Source organism: Cetorhinus maximus, unplaced genomic scaffold (assembly GCF_964194155.1).
Source record: "Cetorhinus maximus unplaced genomic scaffold, sCetMax3.hap1.1 HAP1_SCAFFOLD_914, whole genome shotgun sequence".
NCBI lineage: Eukaryota > Metazoa > Chordata > Chondrichthyes > Lamniformes > Cetorhinidae > Cetorhinus > Cetorhinus maximus.
The window spans coordinates 10,001-27,500 of record NW_027596856.1 but is presented as its reverse complement, the minus strand read 5'-3'; positions in this window follow the sequence as shown (position 1 = coordinate 27,500).

The following is a 17,500-nucleotide window of genomic DNA, read 5'->3' as shown; positions in this document are numbered from 1 at the left end:
GGGTGGGTAAACGGTTAACCAGTTAGCAGGCAGGGCAGCCGGCCGGTAATTAGAGCCGACCTCCCGGCCATACGGGTGCAGTTAGGTGCCGACCAGCCCAGCAGCTCCAGGGGCTAAGTACGTGTGGGTAAATGGTTAACCAGTTAGCAGGCAGGGCAGCCGGCCGGTAATTGGAGTCGACCGCCCGGCCATAGGGCTGCAGTTAGGTGCCGACCAGCCCAGCAGCTCCAGGGGCGAAGTGCATGTGGGTAAATGATTAACCAGTTAGCAGGCAGGGCAACCGGCCGGTAATTAGAGCCGACCTCCCGGCCATACGGGTGCAGTTAGGTGCCGACCAGCCCAGCAGCTCCAGGGGCTAAGTACATGTGGGTAAATGGTTAACCAGTTAGCAGGCAGGGAAGCCGGCCGGTAATTGAGGCCGCCCGCCGGGCCATAGGGCTGCAGTTAGGTGCCGACCTGCCCAGCAGCTCCTGGGGCTAAGTACATGTGGGTAAATGATTAACCAGTTAGCAGGCAGGGCAGCCGGCCGGTAAATAGAGCCACCCGCCCGGTGATAAGGGTGCAGTTAGGTGCCGACAGGCCCAGCAGCTCCAGGGGCTAAGTACATGTGGGTAAATGGTTAACCAGTCAGCAGGCAGAGCAGCCGGCCGGCAATTAGAGCCGCCCGCCCGCTAATCAGGGTGCAGATAGGTGCAGAACAGCCCATCATTTTCCAGGGGCTAAGTACATTTGGGTAAATGGTTAACCAGTTAGCAGGCAGGGCAGCCGGCCGGCCGGTAATTAGAGCCGCCCGCCCGGTGATAAGGGTGCAGTTAGGTGCCGGCCAGCCCAGCAGCTCCAGGGGCTAAGTACATGTGGGTAAATGGTGAACCAGTTAGCAGCTCAGGGCAGCCGGCCGGCCGGTAATTAGAGCCGCCCGCCCGGTGATAAGGGTGCAGTTAGGTGCCGGCCAGCCCAGCAGCTCCAGGGGCTAAGTACATGCGGGTAAATGGTTAACCAGTTAGCAGGCAGGGCAGCCGGCCGGCAATTAGAGCCGACCTCCCGGCCATACGGGTGCAGTTAGGTGCCGACCAGCCCAGCAGCTCCAGGGGCTAAGTACGTGCGGGTAAATGGTTAACCAGTTAGCAGGCAGGGCAGCCGGCCGGTAATTGAGGCCGCCCGCCCGGCCATAGGGCTGCAGTTAGGTGCCGACCAGCCCAGCAGCTCCTGGGGCTAAGTACATGTGGGTAAAGGATTAACCAGTTAGCAGGCAGGGCAGCCGGCCGGTAATTGGAGCCGCCCGCCCGCTCATCAGGGTGCAGTTAGGTGCAGAACAGCCCAGCAGCTCCAGGGGCTAAGTACATGTGGGTAAATGGTTAACCAGTTAGCAGGCAGGGCAGCCGGCCGGTAATTGAGGCCGCCCGCCCGCTAATAAGGGTGCAGTTATGTGCAGGACAGCCCATCAGTTTCCAGGGGCTAAGTACATGTGGGTAAATGGTTAACCAGTTAGCAGGCAGCGCAGCCGGCCGGTAATTACAGCCGGCCGCCTGTCCGCCCACTAATCAGGGTGCAGTTAGGTGCAGGACAGCCCGTCAGTTTCCAGGGGCTAAGTACATGTGGGTAAATGGTTAACCAGTCAGCAAGGCAGGGCAGCCGGCCGGCCGGTAATTAGAGCCGGCCGCCTGTCCGCCCGCTAATAAGGGTGCAGTTAGGTGCAGGACAGCCCATCAGTTTCCAGGGGCTAAGTACATGTGGGTAAATGGTTAACCAGTTAGCAGGCAGGGCAGCCGGCCGGCCGGTAATTAGAGCCGGCCGCCTGTCCGCCCGCTATTAAGGGTGCAGTTAGGTGCAGAACAGCCCCTCTGTTTCCAGGGGCTAAGTACATGTGGGTCAATGGTTAACCAGTTAGCAGGCAGAGCAGCCGGCCGGCAATTAGAGCCGCCCGCCCGCTAATCAGGGTGCAGTTAGGTGCAGAACAGCCCATCAGTATCCAGGGGCTAAGTACATGTGGGTAAAGGGTTTACCAGTTAGCAGGCAGGGCAGCCGGCCGGTAATTACAGCCGCCCGCCCGCTAATAAGGGTGCAGTTAGGTGCAGAACAGCCCATCAGTTTCCAGGGGCTAAGTACATGTGTGTAAATGATTAACCAGTTAGCAGGCAGAGCAGCCGGCCGGCAATTAGAGCCGCCCGCCCGCTAATCAGGGTGCAGTTAGGTGCAGAACAGCCCATCAGTTTCCAGGGGCTAAGTACATGTGGGTAAATGGTTAACCAGTTAGCAAGGCAGGGCAGCCGGCCGGCCGGTAATTAGAGCCGGCCGCCTGTCCGCCCGCTAATAAGGGTGCAGTTAGGTGCAGAACAGCCCCTCAGTTTCCAGGGGCTAAGTACATGTGGGTCAATGGTTAACCAGTTAGCAGGCAGAGCAGCCGGCCGGCAATTAGAGCCGCCCGCCCGCTAATCAGGGTGCAGTTAGGTGCAGAACAGCCCATCAGTATCCAGGGGCTAAGTACATGTGGGTAAAGGGTTTACCAGTTAGCAGGCAGGGCAGCCGGCCGGCCGGCAATTAGTGCCGACCTCCCGGCAACAAGGGTGCAGTTAGGGCGCCGACCAGCCCAGCAGCTCCAGGGGCTAAGTATATGTGAGTAAATGGTTGACCAGTTAAGCAGGCATGGCAGCCGGCCGGTAAGCGGAGCGTCCCGCCCCGTAATACGGGTGCAGTTAGCTGCAGAACACACCGGCAGGTCTAGGGACGAAGTAGTGGACGGGGAAACGGTTAACCAGTTAACAGGCAGGGCAGCCGTACGGGCAGTAGAGCCGCCCGCCCCGTAATACGGGTGCAGTTCGCGGCAGACCAGCCCCGCAGCTCAAAAGTCTAAGTGGAGAACGGGGAACCGGTTGACCGGTGAGCCGAAGCATGCCAGCAGGCAGGGAAGGTGCAAAAAGGGCCGATAAGACCGAACCGGCACGACTAACAGGCTGCCGGGGGCGGGTTCCCAGCAAACCAGGTGAGGGGGCGTGGCCGGAGGCCGCGCAGCCGAGCCGCCCGCCCGTGAGTACGGTTAGAGGCAGCAGCGGGCTTCCCCAGCTGGGCAGAAGCCGAAGTGCAGGGAGCGAAATGGTTAACCAGCGAGCAGGCAGCATTCCGGCAGGGCTGGAGGGCGAAAAACGGCGTAAAATAACGGACCGGCAGGAGGAAATGGCTGCCGGGGGGCGGACCCAGAGCCCCCACGTGAGGGGGCGGTTCGGGAGGCAGAGCCGCGCATGCGCGGTTGGAAAACGCGTCACGTCGGAGCAGGGTGAAATCATTAACCAGTCGGCCGCTTCGACGTCGGCTGGCCGGGCCGAGGAGGGTCGGACCGGGGAAAGGTTCCCGGTTTCGTGTCCGTCGGGTGGTCCCGAGTGCGGCAGGAAAAAATCCGGAATCCTGGGAGCCTTTTTTAAAAAAGAACCGGTCCGGGATGGGGTCGGATTTGGAAGCGTTTGCGGGGCCTAGGCGCCTCTTCGTCGGCATGACTACCGGACGGTCACCCGCCGATCGGCATTTGCGATTTGTTGGCTGGGGAGGTTGGCGGGGTACCTGCAGAATAGTAGGAGGTGGCAAATCGAGAATCGGTCGACATCGCCAAGTGCCTTCTCGAGCCTCCAGGTCTGCAGGGACCGACCCAGGCTGCCCCCAAACCGACCGCGAGGCCGTGCCGGGCGGCCATTTTTGGCCATTTTCGGCATTTTTCGCGTCTTTCGGTAGGTCACGGAAAGCGGCGGCCTGAAGCCCGGGCGTGCCCGGGGAAGGCTCCCCTTCGCCCGCGGGACCGGATTTGCCCCGGAAACGTCCCGAAGCCGGCCGGGAAGGCGGTTTCGAGGGCGAAGCACCTCCGATTGCCTTCGCAAGGCCGGGGAAAGTGGCCCCTGGGCCCGGGAGAGCAAAATCCGTGCGAGGACGGAAGCCCATGAGGTCAGATCCGAGGCTCTTACCCGGCGCCCGGTGGGGGTATTCCCGCAAAGAGCAGCGAGTGCGCCCGGCGACGGGTCAAGTTGCAATTTCTGGCATGCCACTCCTGGAGCTGGTTCATGAGTTCCCCTCGGAAGTCCCGATGAGGAAAGGGCAAAATGGCGTTTTGCGGGCTTTGGGGCCTCTTCGTCGGTAGGACTACCGCCCGACCTTACGGTTGGAATTGTCGGCAGGGGAGGTTGGCGGGGTACCTGCAGAATAGTAGGAGGTGGCAAATCGAGAATCGGTCGACATCGCCAAACGCCTTCTCGAGCCTCCAGGTCTGCAGGGACCGACCCAGGCTGCCGCCAAACCGACCGACAGGCCCTGCCGGCGGCCATTTTTGGCCATTTTCGGCATTTTTCGCCTCTTTCGGCCGGGATGGAAAAGCGGCGGCCTGAAGCCCGGGCCTGCCCGGGGAGGCCTCCTAATCGCCCGGGGGACCGGATTTGCCCCGGTGAGAGCCCCCGAAACGTCCCGAAGCCGGCCGGGAAGGCGGCCAAGGGCGAAGCACCTCGGCTTGCATTCGCTGGCCGTGCAAAGTGGCCTCCGGGCCCGCGAGACAATGCAGGGTGCCCTCGGTGTGCCCCTGAGAAATGGTTAACCAAACGAAGGACAGTGCGCCTCGGATTGCATTGGCAGGCCGTGCAAAGGGGCCACCGGGCCCGCGAGACGTTACAGATTGCCCTCGGTGTGCCCCTGAGAAATGGTTAACCAATTGGACTTAGTCTCTGGCAGAGAGGCAAAGTGTTTTCAAGAGAAATGGTTAACCAATTGGACTTAGTCTCTGGCAGAGAGGCAAAGTGTTTTCCAGAGAAATGGTTAACCAATTGGACTTAGTCTCTGAACGGCAGGCAAATTGTGGCCTTGAGAAATGATTAACCAATTGGACTTAGTCTCTGGCGGAGAGGCAAAGTGTTTTCTCGAGAAATAATTAACCAATGAGGCCAATGGACCTCGGGTTGCATTGGCAGGCCGGGCAATGTGGCTCTTGGGCCCGCGAGAGCAAAATCCGTGCACAGACGGAAGTCCATGAGGTCAGATCCGAGGCCTTTACCCGGCACCCGGTGGGGGTATTCCCGCAGAGAGTAGCGAATCTGCCCGGCGACGGGTCAAGTTGCAATTTCTGGCATGCCACTCCTGGAGCTGGTTCATGAGTTCCCCTCGGAAGTCCCGATGAGGAAAGGGCAAAATGGCGTTTTGCGGGCTTTTAGGGCCTCCTGGACGGTAGGACTACCGCCCGACCTTACGGTTGGAATTGTTGGCAGGGGAGGTTGGCGGGGTACCTGCAGAATAGTAGGAGGTGGCAAATCGAGAATCGGTCGACATCGCCAAAAACCTTCTCGAGCCTCCAGGTCTGCAGGGACCGACCCAGGCTGCCGCCAAACCGACCGACAGGCCCTGCCGGCGGCCATTTTTGGCCATTTTCGGCATTTTTCGCCTCTTTCGGCCGGGATGGAAAAGCGGCGGCCTGAAGCCCGGGCCTGCCCGGGGAGGCCTCCTAATCGCCCGGGGGACCGGATTTGCCCCGGTGAGAGCCCCCGAAACGTCCCGAAGCCGGCCGGGAAGGCGGCCAAGGGCGAAGCACCTCGGATTGCATTGGCAGGCCGTGCAAAGTGGCCTCCGGGCCCGCGAGACAATGCAGGGTGCCCTCGGTGTGCCCCTGAGAAATGGTTAACCAAACGAAGGACAGTGCGCCTCGGATTGCATTGGCAGGCCGTGCAAAGAGGCCCCCGGGCCCGCGAGACGTTACAGGTTGCCCTCGGTGTGCCCCTGAGAAATGGTTAACCAATTGGACTTAGTCTCTGGCGGAGAGGCAAAGTGTTTTCACGAGAAATGGTTAACCAATTGGACTTAGTCTCTGGCAGAGAGGCAAAGTGTTTTCACGAGAAATGGTTAACCAATTGGACTTAGTCTCTGAACGGCAGGCAAACTGTGCCCCTGAGAAATGGTTAACCAATTGGACTTAGTCTCTGGCAGAGAGGCAAAGTGTTTTCTCGAGAAATAATTAACCAATGAGGCCAATGGACCTCGGGTTGCATTGGCAGGCCGGGCAATGTGGCTCTTGGGCCCGCGAGAGCAAAATCCGTGCACAGACGGAAGTCCATGAGGTCAGATCCGAGGCCTTTACCCGGCACCCGGTGGGGGTATTCCCGCAGAGAGTAGCGAATCTGCCCGGCGACGGGTCAAGTTGCAATTTCTGGCATGCCACTCCTGGAGCTGGTTCTTGAGTTCCCCTCGGAAGTCCCGATGAGGAAAGGGCAAAATGGCGTTTTGCGGGCTTTTAGGGCCTCCTGGACGGTAGGACTACCGCCCGACCTTACGGTTGGAATTGTTGGCAGGGGAGGTTGGCGGGGTACCTGCAGAATAGTAGGAGGTGGCAAATCGAGAATCGGTCGACATCGCCAAAAACCTTCTCGAGCCTCCAGGTCTGCAGGGACCGACCCAGGCTGCCGCCAAACCGACCGACAGGCCCTGCCGGCGGCCATTTTTGGCCATTTTCGGCATTTTTCGCCTCTTTCGGCCGGGATGGAAAAGCGGCGGCCTGAAGCCCGGGCCTGCCCGGGGAGGCCTCCTAATCGCCCGGGGGACCGGATTTGCCCCGGTGAGAGCCCCCGAAACGTCCCGAAGCCGGCCGGGAAGGCGGCCAAGGGCGAAGCACCTCGGATTGCATTGGCAGGCCGTGCAAAGTGGCCTCCGGGCCCGCGAGACAATGCAGGGTGCCCTCGGTGTGCCCCTGAGAAATGGTTAACCAAACGAAGGACAGTGCGCCTCGGATTGCATTGGCAGGCCGTGCAAAGGGGCCCCCGGGCCCGCGAGACGTTACAGGTTGCCCTCGGTGTGCCCCTGAGAAATGGTTAACCAATTGGACTTAGTCTCTGGCAGAGAGACAAAGTGTTTTCACGAGAAATGGTTAACCAATTGGACTTAGTCTCTGGCAGAGAGGCAAAGTGTTTTCAAGAGAAATGGTTAACCAATTGGACTTAGTCTCTGGCAGAGAGACAAAGTGTTTTCACGAGAAATGGTTAACCAATTGGACTTAGTCTCTGGCAGAGAGGCAAAGTGTTTTCAAGAGAAATGGTTAACCAATTGGACTTAGTCTCTGGCAGAGAGGCAAAGTGTTTTCACGAGAAATGGTTAACCAATTGGACTTAGTCTCTGGCGGAGAGGCAAAGTGTTTTCAAGAGAAATGATTAACCAATTGGACTTAGTCTCTGGCGGAGAGACAATGTGTTTTCAAGAGAAATGGTTAACCAATTGGACTTAGTCTCTGGCAGAGAGGCAAAGTGTTTTCAAGAGAAATGGTTAACCAATTGGACTTAGTCTCTGAACGGCAGGCAAATTGTGGCCTTGAGAAATGATTAACCAATTGGACTTAGTCTCTGGCGGAGAGGCAAAGTGTTTTCTCGAGAAATAATTAACCAATGAGGCCAATGGACCTCGGGTTGCATTGGCAGGCCGGGCAATGAGGCTCTTGGGCCCGCGAGAGCAAAATCCGTGCACAGACGGAAGTCCATGAGGTCAGATCCGAGGCCTTTACCCGGCACCCGGTGGGGGTATTCCCGCAGAGAGTAGCGAATCTGCCCGGCGACGGGTCAAGTTGCAATTTCTGGCATGCCACTCATGGAGCTGGTTAATGAGTTCCCCGCGGAAGTCCCGATGAGGAAAGGGCAAAATGGCGTTTTGCGGGCTTTGGGGCCTCTTCGTCGGTAGGACTACCGCCCGACCTTACGGTTGGAATTGTCGGCAGGGGAGGTTGGCGGGGTACCTGCAGAATAGTAGGAGGTGGCAAATCGAGAATCGGTCGACATCGCCAAAAACCTTCTCGAGCCTCCAGGTCTGCAGGGACCGACCCAGGCTGCCGCCAAACCGACCGAGAGGCCCTGCCGGCGGCCATTTTTGGCCATTTTCGGCATTTTTCGCCTCTTTCGGCCGGGATGGAAAAGCGGCGGCCTGAAGCCCGGGCCTGCCCGGGGAGGCCTCCTAATCGCCCGGGGGACCGGATTTGCCCCGGTGAGAGCCCCCGAAACGTCCCGAAGCCGGCCGGGAAGGCGGCCAAGGGCGAAGCACCTCGCATTGCGTTGGCAGGCCGTGCAAAGTGGCCTCCGGGCCCGCGAGACCATGCAGGGTGCCCTCGGTGTGCCCCTGAGAAATGGTTAACCAAACGAAGGACAGTGCGGCTCGGATTGCATTGGCAGGCCGTGCAAAGGGGCCCCCGGGCCCGCGAGACGTTACAGGTTGCCCTCGGTGTGCCCCTGAGAAATGGTTAACCAATTGGACTTAGTCTCTGGCAGAGAGACAAAGTGTTTTCACGAGAAATGGTTAACCAATTGGACTTCGTCTCTGGCAGAGAGGCAAAGTGTTTTCAAGAGAAATGGTTAACCAATTGGACTTAGTCTCTGGCGGAGAGACAAAGTGTTTTCCAGAGAAATGGATAACCAATTGGACTTAGTCTCTGGCAGAGAGGCAAAGTGTTTTCACGAGAAATGGTTAACCAATTGGACTTAGTCTCTGGCAGAGAGGCAAAGTGTATTCAAGAGAAATGGTTAACCAATTGGACTTAGTCTCTGGCAGAGAGGCAAAGTGTTTTCAAGAGAAATGGTTAACCAATTGGACTTAGTCTCTGAACGGCAGGCAAATTGTGGCCTTGAGAAATGATTAACCAATTGGACTTAGTCTCTGGCGGAGAGGCAAAGTGTTTTCTCGAGAAATAATTAACCAATGAGGCCAATGGACCTCGGGTTGCATTGGCAGGCCGGGCAATGAGGCTCTTGGGCCCGCGAGAGCAAAATCCGTGCACAGACGGAAGTCCATGAGGTCAGATCCGAGGCCTTTACCCGGCACCCGGTGGGGGTATTCCCGCAGAGAGTAGCGAATCTGCCCGGCGACGGGTCAAGTTGCAATTTCTGGCATGCCACTCATGGAGCTGGTTAATGAGTTCCCCGCGGAAGTCCCGATGAGGAAAGGGCAAAATGGCGTTGTGCGGGCTTTGGGGCCTCTTCGTCGGTAGGACTACCGCCCGACCTTACGGTTGGAATTGTCGGCAGGGGAGGTTGGCGGGGTACCTGCAGAATAGTAGGAGGTGGCAAATCGAGAATCGGTCGACATCGCCAAAAACCTTCTCGAGCCTCCAGGTCTGCAGGGACCGACCCAGGCTGCCGCCAAACCGACCGAGAGGCCCTGCCGGCGGCCATTTTTGGCCATTTTCGGCATTTTTCGCCTCTTTCGGCCGGGATGGAAAAGCGGCGGCCTGAAGCCCGGGCCTGCCCGGGGAGGCCTCCTAATCGCCCGGGGGACCGGATTTGCCCCGGTGAGAGCCCCCGAAACGTCCCGAAGCCGGCCGGGAAGGCGGCCAAGGGCGAAGCACCTCGCATTGCGTTGGCAGGCCGTGCAAAGTGGCCTCCGGGCCCGCGAGACAATGCAGGGTGCCCTCGGTGTGCCCCTGAGAAATGGTTAACCAAACGAAGGACAGTGCGGCTCGGATTGCATTGGCAGGCCGTGCAAAGGGGCCCCCGGGCCCGCGAGACGTTACAGATTGCCCTCGGTGAGCCCCTGAGAAATGGTTAACCAATTGGACTTAGTCTCTGGCAGAGAGGCAAAGTGTTTTCACGAGAAATGGTTAACCAATTGGACTTAGTCTCTGGCGGAGAGACAAAGTGTTTTCAAGAGAAATGGTTAACCAATTGGACTTAGTCTCTGGCAGAGAGGCAAAGTGTTTTCAAGAGAAATGGTTAACCAATTGGACTTTTTCTCTGAACGGCAGGCAAATTGTGGCCTTGAGAAATGATTAACCAATTGGACTTAGTCTCTGGCGGAGAGACCAAGTATTTTCACGAGAAATGGTTAACCAATTGGACTTAGTCTCTGGCAGAGAGGCAAAGTGTTTTCACGAGAAATGGTTAACCAATTGGACTTAGTCTCTGGCAGAGAGGCAAAGTGTTTTCACGAGAAATGGTTAACCAATTGGACTTAGTCTCTGGCGGAGAGACAAAGTGTTTTCAAGAGAAATGGATAACCAATTGGACTTAGTCTCTGGCAGAGAGGCAAAGTGTTTTCACGAGAAATGGTTAACCAATTGGACTTAGTCTCTGGCAGAGAGGCAAAGTGTTTTCACGAGAAATGGTTAACCAATTGGACTTAGTCTCTGGCGGAGAGACAAAGTGTTTTCAAGAGAAATGGTTAACCAATTGGACTTCGTCTCTGGCAGAGAGGCAAAGTGTTTTCAAGAGAAATGGTTAACCAATTGGACTTGGTCTCTGAACGGCAGGCAAATTGTGGCCTTGAGAAATGATTAACCAATTGGACTTAGTCTCTGGAGGAGAGACAAAGTGTTTTCACGAGAAATGGTTAACCAATTGGACTTAGTCTCTGGCAGAGAGGCAAAGTGTTTTCAAGAGAAATGGTTAACCAATTGGACTTGGTCTCTGAACGGCAGGCAAATTGTGGCCTTGAGAAATGATTAACCAATTGGACTTAGTCTCTGGCGGAGAGACAAAGTGTTTTCACGAGAAATGGTTAACCAATTGGACTTAGTCTCTGGCAGAGAGACAAAGTGTATTCACGAGAAATGGTTAACCAATTGGACTTAGTCTCTGGCAGAGAGGCAAAGTGTTTTCACGAGAAATGGATAACCAATTGGACTTAGTCTCTGGCAGAGAGGCAAAGTGTTTTCAAGAGAAATGGTTAACCAATTGGACTTAGTCTCTGGCAGAGAGGCAAAGCGTTTTCCTGAGAAATGGTTAACCAATTGGACTTAGTCTCTGGCAGAGAGGCAAAGCCTTTTCCTGAGAAATGGTTAACCAATTGGACTTAGTCTGTGAACGGCAGGCAAATTGCGGCCATGAGAAATGGATAACCAATTGGACTTAGTCTCTGGCAGAGAGGCAAAGTGTTTTCAAGAGAAATGGTTAACCAATTGGACTTAGTCTCTGGCAGAGAGGCAAAGTGTTTTCCAGAGAAATGGTTAACCAATTGGACTTAGTCTCTGAACGGCAGGCAAATTGTGGCCTTGAGAAATGATTAACCAATTGGACTTAGTCTCTGGCGGAGAGGCAAAGTGTTTTCTCGAGAAATAATTAACCAATGAGGCCAATGGACCTCGGGTTGCATTGGCAGGCCGGGCAATGTGGCTCTTGGGCCCGCGAGAGCAAAATCCGTGCACAGACGGAAGTCCATGAGGTCAGATCCGAGGCCTTTACCCGGCACCCGGTGGGGGTATTCCCGCAGAGAGTAGCGAATCTGCCCGGCGACGGGTCAAGTTGCAATTTCTGGCATGCCACTCCTGGAGCTGGTTCATGAGTTCCCCTCGGAAGTCCCGATGAGGAAAGGGCAAAATGGCGTTTTGCGGGCTTTTAGGGCCTCCTGGACGGTAGGACTACCGCCCGACCTTACGGTTGGAATTGTTGGCAGGGGAGGTTGGCGGGGTACCTGCAGAATAGTAGGAGGTGGCAAATCGAGAATCGGTCGACATCGCCAAAAACCTTCTCGAGCCTCCAGGTCTGCAGGGACCGACCCAGGCTGCCGCCAAACCGACCGACAGGCCCTGCCGGCGGCCATTTTTGGCCATTTTCGGCATTTTTCGCCTCTTTCGGCCGGGATGGAAAAGCGGCGGCCTGAAGCCCGGGCCTGCCCGGGGAGGCCTCCTAATCGCCCGGGGGACCGGATTTGCCCCGGTGAGAGCCCCCGAAACGTCCCGAAGCCGGCCGGGAAGGCGGCCAAGGGCGAAGCACCTCGGATTGCATTGGCAGGCCGTGCAAAGTGGCCTCCGGGCCCGCGAGACAATGCAGGGTGCCCTCGGTGTGCCCCTGAGAAATGGTTAACCAAACGAAGGACAGTGCGCCTCGGATTGCATTGGCAGGCCGTGCAAAGAGGCCCCCGGGCCCGCGAGACGTTACAGGTTGCCCTCGGTGTGCCCCTGAGAAATGGTTAACCAATTGGACTTAGTCTCTGGCGGAGAGGCAAAGTGTTTTCACGAGAAATGGTTAACCAATTGGACTTAGTCTCTGGCAGAGAGGCAAAGTGTTTTCACGAGAAATGGTTAACCAATTGGACTTAGTCTCTGAACGGCAGGCAAACTGTGCCCCTGAGAAATGGTTAACCAATTGGACTTAGTCTCTGGCAGAGAGGCAAAGTGTTTTCTCGAGAAATAATTAACCAATGAGGCCAATGGACCTCGGGTTGCATTGGCAGGCCGGGCAATGTGGCTCTTGGGCCCGCGAGAGCAAAATCCGTGCACAGACGGAAGTCCATGAGGTCAGATCCGAGGCCTTTACCCGGCACCCGGTGGGGGTATTCCCGCAGAGAGTAGCGAATCTGCCCGGCGACGGGTCAAGTTGCAATTTCTGGCATGCCACTCCTGGAGCTGGTTCTTGAGTTCCCCTCGGAAGTCCCGATGAGGAAAGGGCAAAATGGCGTTTTGCGGGCTTTTAGGGCCTCCTGGACGGTAGGACTACCGCCCGACCTTACGGTTGGAATTGTTGGCAGGGGAGGTTGGCGGGGTACCTGCAGAATAGTAGGAGGTGGCAAATCGAGAATCGGTCGACATCGCCAAAAACCTTCTCGAGCCTCCAGGTCTGCAGGGACCGACCCAGGCTGCCGCCAAACCGACCGACAGGCCCTGCCGGCGGCCATTTTTGGCCATTTTCGGCATTTTTCGCCTCTTTCGGCCGGGATGGAAAAGCGGCGGCCTGAAGCCCGGGCCTGCCCGGGGAGGCCTCCTAATCGCCCGGGGGACCGGATTTGCCCCGGTGAGAGCCCCCGAAACGTCCCGAAGCCGGCCGGGAAGGCGGCCAAGGGCGAAGCACCTCGGATTGCATTGGCAGGCCGTGCAAAGTGGCCTCCGGGCCCGCGAGACAATGCAGGGTGCCCTCGGTGTGCCCCTGAGAAATGGTTAACCAAACGAAGGACAGTGCGCCTCGGATTGCATTGGCAGGCCGTGCAAAGGGGCCCCCGGGCCCGCGAGACGTTACAGGTTGCCCTCGGTGTGCCCCTGAGAAATGGTTAACCAATTGGACTTAGTCTCTGGCAGAGAGACAAAGTGTTTTCACGAGAAATGGTTAACCAATTGGACTTAGTCTCTGGCAGAGAGGCAAAGTGTTTTCAAGAGAAATGGTTAACCAATTGGACTTAGTCTCTGGCAGAGAGACAAAGTGTTTTCACGAGAAATGGTTAACCAATTGGACTTAGTCTCTGGCAGAGAGGCAAAGTGTTTTCAAGAGAAATGGTTAACCAATTGGACTTAGTCTCTGGCAGAGAGGCAAAGTGTTTTCACGAGAAATGGTTAACCAATTGGACTTAGTCTCTGGCGGAGAGGCAAAGTGTTTTCAAGAGAAATGATTAACCAATTGGACTTAGTCTCTGGCGGAGAGACAATGTGTTTTCAAGAGAAATGGTTAACCAATTGGACTTAGTCTCTGGCAGAGAGGCAAAGTGTTTTCAAGAGAAATGGTTAACCAATTGGACTTAGTCTCTGAACGGCAGGCAAATTGTGGCCTTGAGAAATGATTAACCAATTGGACTTAGTCTCTGGCGGAGAGGCAAAGTGTTTTCTCGAGAAATAATTAACCAATGAGGCCAATGGACCTCGGGTTGCATTGGCAGGCCGGGCAATGAGGCTCTTGGGCCCGCGAGAGCAAAATCCGTGCACAGACGGAAGTCCATGAGGTCAGATCCGAGGCCTTTACCCGGCACCCGGTGGGGGTATTCCCGCAGAGAGTAGCGAATCTGCCCGGCGACGGGTCAAGTTGCAATTTCTGGCATGCCACTCATGGAGCTGGTTAATGAGTTCCCCGCGGAAGTCCCGATGAGGAAAGGGCAAAATGGCGTTTTGCGGGCTTTGGGGCCTCTTCGTCGGTAGGACTACCGCCCGACCTTACGGTTGGAATTGTCGGCAGGGGAGGTTGGCGGGGTACCTGCAGAATAGTAGGAGGTGGCAAATCGAGAATCGGTCGACATCGCCAAAAACCTTCTCGAGCCTCCAGGTCTGCAGGGACCGACCCAGGCTGCCGCCAAACCGACCGAGAGGCCCTGCCGGCGGCCATTTTTGGCCATTTTCGGCATTTTTCGCCTCTTTCGGCCGGGATGGAAAAGCGGCGGCCTGAAGCCCGGGCCTGCCCGGGGAGGCCTCCTAATCGCCCGGGGGACCGGATTTGCCCCGGTGAGAGCCCCCGAAACGTCCCGAAGCCGGCCGGGAAGGCGGCCAAGGGCGAAGCACCTCGCATTGCGTTGGCAGGCCGTGCAAAGTGGCCTCCGGGCCCGCGAGACCATGCAGGGTGCCCTCGGTGTGCCCCTGAGAAATGGTTAACCAAACGAAGGACAGTGCGGCTCGGATTGCATTGGCAGGCCGTGCAAAGGGGCCCCCGGGCCCGCGAGACGTTACAGGTTGCCCTCGGTGTGCCCCTGAGAAATGGTTAACCAATTGGACTTAGTCTCTGGCAGAGAGACAAAGTGTTTTCACGAGAAATGGTTAACCAATTGGACTTCGTCTCTGGCAGAGAGGCAAAGTGTTTTCAAGAGAAATGGTTAACCAATTGGACTTAGTCTCTGGCGGAGAGACAAAGTGTTTTCCAGAGAAATGGATAACCAATTGGACTTAGTCTCTGGCAGAGAGGCAAAGTGTTTTCACGAGAAATGGTTAACCAATTGGACTTAGTCTCTGGCAGAGAGGCAAAGTGTATTCAAGAGAAATGGTTAACCAATTGGACTTAGTCTCTGGCAGAGAGGCAAAGTGTTTTCAAGAGAAATGGTTAACCAATTGGACTTAGTCTCTGAACGGCAGGCAAATTGTGGCCTTGAGAAATGATTAACCAATTGGACTTAGTCTCTGGCGGAGAGGCAAAGTGTTTTCTCGAGAAATAATTAACCAATGAGGCCAATGGACCTCGGGTTGCATTGGCAGGCCGGGCAATGAGGCTCTTGGGCCCGCGAGAGCAAAATCCGTGCACAGACGGAAGTCCATGAGGTCAGATCCGAGGCCTTTACCCGGCACCCGGTGGGGGTATTCCCGCAGAGAGTAGCGAATCTGCCCGGCGACGGGTCAAGTTGCAATTTCTGGCATGCCACTCATGGAGCTGGTTAATGAGTTCCCCGCGGAAGTCCCGATGAGGAAAGGGCAAAATGGCGTTGTGCGGGCTTTGGGGCCTCTTCGTCGGTAGGACTACCGCCCGACCTTACGGTTGGAATTGTCGGCAGGGGAGGTTGGCGGGGTACCTGCAGAATAGTAGGAGGTGGCAAATCGAGAATCGGTCGACATCGCCAAAAACCTTCTCGAGCCTCCAGGTCTGCAGGGACCGACCCAGGCTGCCGCCAAACCGACCGAGAGGCCCTGCCGGCGGCCATTTTTGGCCATTTTCGGCATTTTTCGCCTCTTTCGGCCGGGATGGAAAAGCGGCGGCCTGAAGCCCGGGCCTGCCCGGGGAGGCCTCCTAATCGCCCGGGGGACCGGATTTGCCCCGGTGAGAGCCCCCGAAACGTCCCGAAGCCGGCCGGGAAGGCGGCCAAGGGCGAAGCACCTCGCATTGCGTTGGCAGGCCGTGCAAAGTGGCCTCCGGGCCCGCGAGACAATGCAGGGTGCCCTCGGTGTGCCCCTGAGAAATGGTTAACCAAACGAAGGACAGTGCGGCTCGGATTGCATTGGCAGGCCGTGCAAAGGGGCCCCCGGGCCCGCGAGACGTTACAGATTGCCCTCGGTGAGCCCCTGAGAAATGGTTAACCAATTGGACTTAGTCTCTGGCAGAGAGGCAAAGTGTTTTCACGAGAAATGGTTAACCAATTGGACTTAGTCTCTGGCGGAGAGACAAAGTGTTTTCAAGAGAAATGGTTAACCAATTGGACTTAGTCTCTGGCAGAGAGGCAAAGTGTTTTCAAGAGAAATGGTTAACCAATTGGACTTTTTCTCTGAACGGCAGGCAAATTGTGGCCTTGAGAAATGATTAACCAATTGGACTTAGTCTCTGGCGGAGAGACCAAGTATTTTCACGAGAAATGGTTAACCAATTGGACTTAGTCTCTGGCAGAGAGGCAAAGTGTTTTCACGAGAAATGGTTAACCAATTGGACTTAGTCTCTGGCAGAGAGGCAAAGTGTTTTCACGAGAAATGGTTAACCAATTGGACTTAGTCTCTGGCGGAGAGACAAAGTGTTTTCAAGAGAAATGGATAACCAATTGGACTTAGTCTCTGGCAGAGAGGCAAAGTGTTTTCACGAGAAATGGTTAACCAATTGGACTTAGTCTCTGGCAGAGAGGCAAAGTGTTTTCACGAGAAATGGTTAACCAATTGGACTTAGTCTCTGGCGGAGAGACAAAGTGTTTTCAAGAGAAATGGTTAACCAATTGGACTTCGTCTCTGGCAGAGAGGCAAAGTGTTTTCAAGAGAAATGGTTAACCAATTGGACTTGGTCTCTGAACGGCAGGCAAATTGTGGCCTTGAGAAATGATTAACCAATTGGACTTAGTCTCTGGAGGAGAGACAAAGTGTTTTCACGAGAAATGGTTAACCAATTGGACTTAGTCTCTGGCAGAGAGGCAAAGTGTTTTCAAGAGAAATGGTTAACCAATTGGACTTGGTCTCTGAACGGCAGGCAAATTGTGGCCTTGAGAAATGATTAACCAATTGGACTTAGTCTCTGGCGGAGAGACAAAGTGTTTTCACGAGAAATGGTTAACCAATTGGACTTAGTCTCTGGCAGAGAGACAAAGTGTATTCACGAGAAATGGTTAACCAATTGGACTTAGTCTCTGGCAGAGAGGCAAAGTGTTTTCACGAGAAATGGATAACCAATTGGACTTAGTCTCTGGCAGAGAGGCAAAGTGTTTTCAAGAGAAATGGTTAACCAATTGGACTTAGTCTCTGGCAGAGAGGCAAAGCGTTTTCCTGAGAAATGGTTAACCAATTGGACTTAGTCTCTGGCAGAGAGGCAAAGCCTTTTCCTGAGAAATGGTTAACCAATTGGACTTAGTCTGTGAACGGCAGGCAAATTGCGGCCATGAGAAATGGATAACCAATTGGACTTAGTCTCTGGCAGAGAGTCAAAGTGTTTTCCTGAGAAATGGTTAACCAATTGGACTTAGTCTCTGGCGGAGAGGCAAAGTGTTTCCCGTTGTAATGGTTGGCCAATGCACTTCGGATTGCGTTGGTAGGCCGTGGAAAGTGGCTCTTGGGCCCGCGAGAGCAAAATCCGTGCGCAGACGGAAGTCCATGAGGTCAGATCCGAGGCCTTTACCCGGCACCCGGTGGGGGTATTCCCGCAGAGAGTAGCGGGTGTGCCCGGCGACGGGTCAAGTTGCAATTTCTGGCATACCACTCCTGGAGCTCGTTAATGAGTTCCCCTCGGAAGTCCCGATGAGAAAATGGCAAAATGGCGTTTTGCGGGCTTTGGGGCCTCCTGGACGGTAGGACTACCGCCCGACCTTACGGTTGCAATTGTTGGCAGGGGAGGTTGGCGGGGTACCCGGAGATTTTCGGGGACACGATTTTCAGAACATTTTCAGACAACGGTCACACTTTAAAAATGCCCAGAAAAGTGCGACTTTGAGGGTG